This window comes from Equus quagga, chromosome 11 (genome assembly GCF_021613505.1).
Source record: "Equus quagga isolate Etosha38 chromosome 11, UCLA_HA_Equagga_1.0, whole genome shotgun sequence".
NCBI classification, from domain to species: domain Eukaryota; kingdom Metazoa; phylum Chordata; class Mammalia; order Perissodactyla; family Equidae; genus Equus; species Equus quagga.
Genome location: NC_060277.1, coordinates 96,647,197 through 96,650,420, shown reverse-complemented (window position 1 = coordinate 96,650,420; position 3,224 = coordinate 96,647,197). Strand labels below are relative to the sequence as shown.

The 3,224-nt window shown below is 50.2% G+C and overlaps 1 long non-coding RNA gene across 1 annotated transcript; it reads right to left on the bottom strand.

Annotated features, from left to right (window-relative positions):
* Positions 1-1,714: 1,714 nt before the first annotated feature.
* On the bottom strand, positions 1,715-2,726 carry LOC124246493 (uncharacterized). The gene is made up of 3 exons (XR_006890512.1): positions 2,461-2,726; positions 1,946-2,159; positions 1,715-1,803 (listed from the first exon to the last, which is right to left on the bottom strand). It is a non-coding gene; the product is annotated as an uncharacterized LOC124246493 (long non-coding RNA).
* Positions 2,727-3,224: the final 498 nt, after the last annotated feature.

Sequence of the window (3,224 nt, the reverse complement as noted above, 5' to 3'; positions counted from 1 at the left end):
GAGGTTTACTGTAGGACTTCCCTCACCCCCCACACACACACCCCCACACACACGGTGTTAACCTCGTCTCCCTGGCTCATCCCAGTACATCCTGTCTGCATAAAGGCCACCTGCTTATGTGTGTGCAAACTCAGGGGCAGATAATCCCGTTTGTGGATTATCCAGACCCCCAGCTGGCATCTTCCCCTTCAGTATGGCCTGCCTGAGCCCTCTCTCTGTTCCAGCACCTTTGGGTGGGGAGGGTTGGGCAGAGGAAGGCAGCAGGGGAGGGCAAGTTGACGGAACCTCAGTCCATCAACCCTGTTGCTACTATTGCAGCAATGTGATGAAAGATCAGAAACTATTGGGTAAAACCATGTTATGAATTTTCTATGGATTCCAGGTATCAAGGCTCATCATCAAATAGGCAGTTAAAGAGCCATTTAGAGAGTGAAAATACTCTGAATGAAGGTAGGAAAATCTCCTGCAAGTAACCAGGTTTGGATCATTGAGAATCATAGTTTCATAAGATGTCTTAAAATAATTCAAGAATATGCACTGTCTTCACCTAACCTGAAAGCTTTCCAGGAAGGAGGGTATGCAGATCCCTCAGGTGTGTTAGTCCCTGTCAAGAAGGCCTTCCTGTTATCTGCCCTCCTGCCAGACTGCTGCAGTTTGGTCTGCTTCTCTTCTGATTTCAGGAGAAAGAAGAACAAGGGATCTCCCATTCTTTTACCCATAATGCTCCATCAACCAAATACCTAGAGCTACAGTGTCAATAGAAATAGAATGCGAACCACGTATGAAATTTTAGAATCTCTGCTAGCCACATTTTGTAAACATAAAAAGAAGCAGACGAGGGGGTCAGCCCGATGGCATAGTGGTTAACTTCACAGGATCCACTTCAGCAGCCTGGGGTTCACTGGTTCAGATCCTGGGCATGGACTTGCACACCACTCACCAAGCCATGCTGTGGCAGCATCCCACATACAAAATAGAGGAAGATTGGCACAGATGTTAGCTTGGGGCCAATCTTCCTCACCAAAAAAAAAGCAGATGAAACTAATTTTAATGAAGTATCTTATTTAACTCAATATATCAAAAATTATCATTTCAACCTATCTATATAAAATAGTATTAGTGAAATATTCTACATTCTTTTTTCATACTAAGTCTTCAAAGTCTGTGTATTTCATGTATACAGCATGTCTCGGCCACAATTCCCCTGCTCAGCTGCCACATGTGGCTGGGGGCTGCCATACTGCACAGCACAGATCTACACCTTGGGAGTCCCTTCCCCTACACCTGCCCCACACGCGGCTCCTCTGGGGAGGGAGGTGGAGAATGGCAATCTAAATACAGTCTGACTATCCTGGGGTGACCCTGGGAGGAGCTGGAAGACGGCAGTGGCGACAGACTCTAGGGAGCATCCTGGGCCAGGTAATTAATTACTGGGAAGGGAGGAATGAAACTGTGCCTATTAAACCTCAGACTCAGGTCTTTCCTCCTGAGCAGTAAGTAGGGCCAAGAAAGCATTCCCAAGGCCACAGTTCTCCAGTCCCTCGTTAATCAGAATACTTAATTCAAGTTCCAAATCTGCGTCTTTTCCTCACTTCCTCCAGGAAGGCTTCCCAGATAAATTCTCCAACCTTACTTGATAGCTTCTTTCCTGAACCCTTGAGTGGACACCCCACATTCCACAGAGATGAGCTGAGTACCCACTGTGTACCTGCCACTGTCTTGGGGACACGACGGTGAGCAAAATGGACGATGGCCATCCTCCTAGAACGATTAGCCTGGAGATGAAGGCAGACAATACACAACCTCAAAGACAAAACAAACAAGGGAATTTCAGAGAGTGATAGATGAAGGCAGAAAGATCCTAAGGAGGCCCCATGCCCACCTTGTACAAGAACCCTGAAAGTGAGCCAGAAAAGACCCGATATTGTCTACTCCACCTCCTCACTTTACAAATGGGTAAACTGAGGCCAGGAGACTAGGAATGGCTTGGTCAAGGTCACAGAAGTTGGTGGCAGAGCCACGTCTTGCTTTGTAGGTTCTTTTCTGAGGTGCTGGCTGGTCAGACTGGAGGCTCTGTTCCTCCCCCATCAGACTGGGAGAGTTCCAGAGACTGAGTAAGCAGTTCTGCCTTCTCTTTCTCTAAGGATAAGAGTCAGCATCTGGAAAGAAAAGCAATGGATAATCTCATAAAAACAAACACAATCAAAAGCACAAAACCTCACTTTCGGCAATTCTTAAAACCCAGCTGGCAGCCCTACCCTCCTCCGCCAATCTTTTCACCAGATTTATGGGGGCGGGGGGTGCTAAAGAGATAAACCCTCCGGCCTCCCCACCTCCCTGCTCCTTGCAGGAGGGCCAGAGACCCAGGATTAGCCCAGGGGCCTGAGTGAACTCAACAGAGAGGGGAGCCTCAAACAGCCCCGAGTGGCCGAGGGATCTGGTACTTCCGGTTTCCGCCACCTGTTCCGGGAGTCCACGAGCTAGAGAAGTTGGCGGGTCTCCCCACTAGAGGCGTGGGGGACGTCCGGGGTCTCGGCTGCCCTCCTTGGGGCTCAAGGTCTGTTCTCCACGTTCCCTGCAGATCATGCACTGCCAGTCTCAGCCTCTCCCTCCCTGAGCCAAGTCCTTATTTTAGGAGTTGTTTCGCCCACTGAGCCTGACGTCTGTGAGAAGCTGGGGGCTTAGGGGGTCCTCGCCATCTGCCCACCGCCGCCATCAGCCAGGCAGTCCCGGGCGGGGCCCAATCCCGGGGCCCAATCCCCGGGCCCAATCCCCGGGCCCAATCCCCAGGCCCAGAAAGTCAGCCCAAGCTCACTCCCCGCCCCCCCCCCCCCCCCCGCCCGCGAATCCTCTGCCACGCTGCTGGTGATATTATTTCTTCCCCCCCAAAAACCAAGGGCACCATGTCTCCCCCCCCCCCCCCCCCCCCCCCCCTTCAGTTTGAAGAGGATTTAAATCTGAGGATGGAGGAGGAGGAGGCTGGATTAAATTTCCCTCCGCACCCAAGCCACCTCTATGGCACACACGTTGGCACCGTCTATGAAAACTTGAAATACACACAACAATTACACTTCTAGGAATTCCTCTTGTAGGACTCTCCCCCAAGTGTACAAAGAAATATGAACAAGGAAGTTCATTGCTGGGGACACTCTGTGGATTTAATTAATAAATGATGGTCCATTCATACAATGGAATCTCATGCAGTCATCGAAAAGAATGAGAAA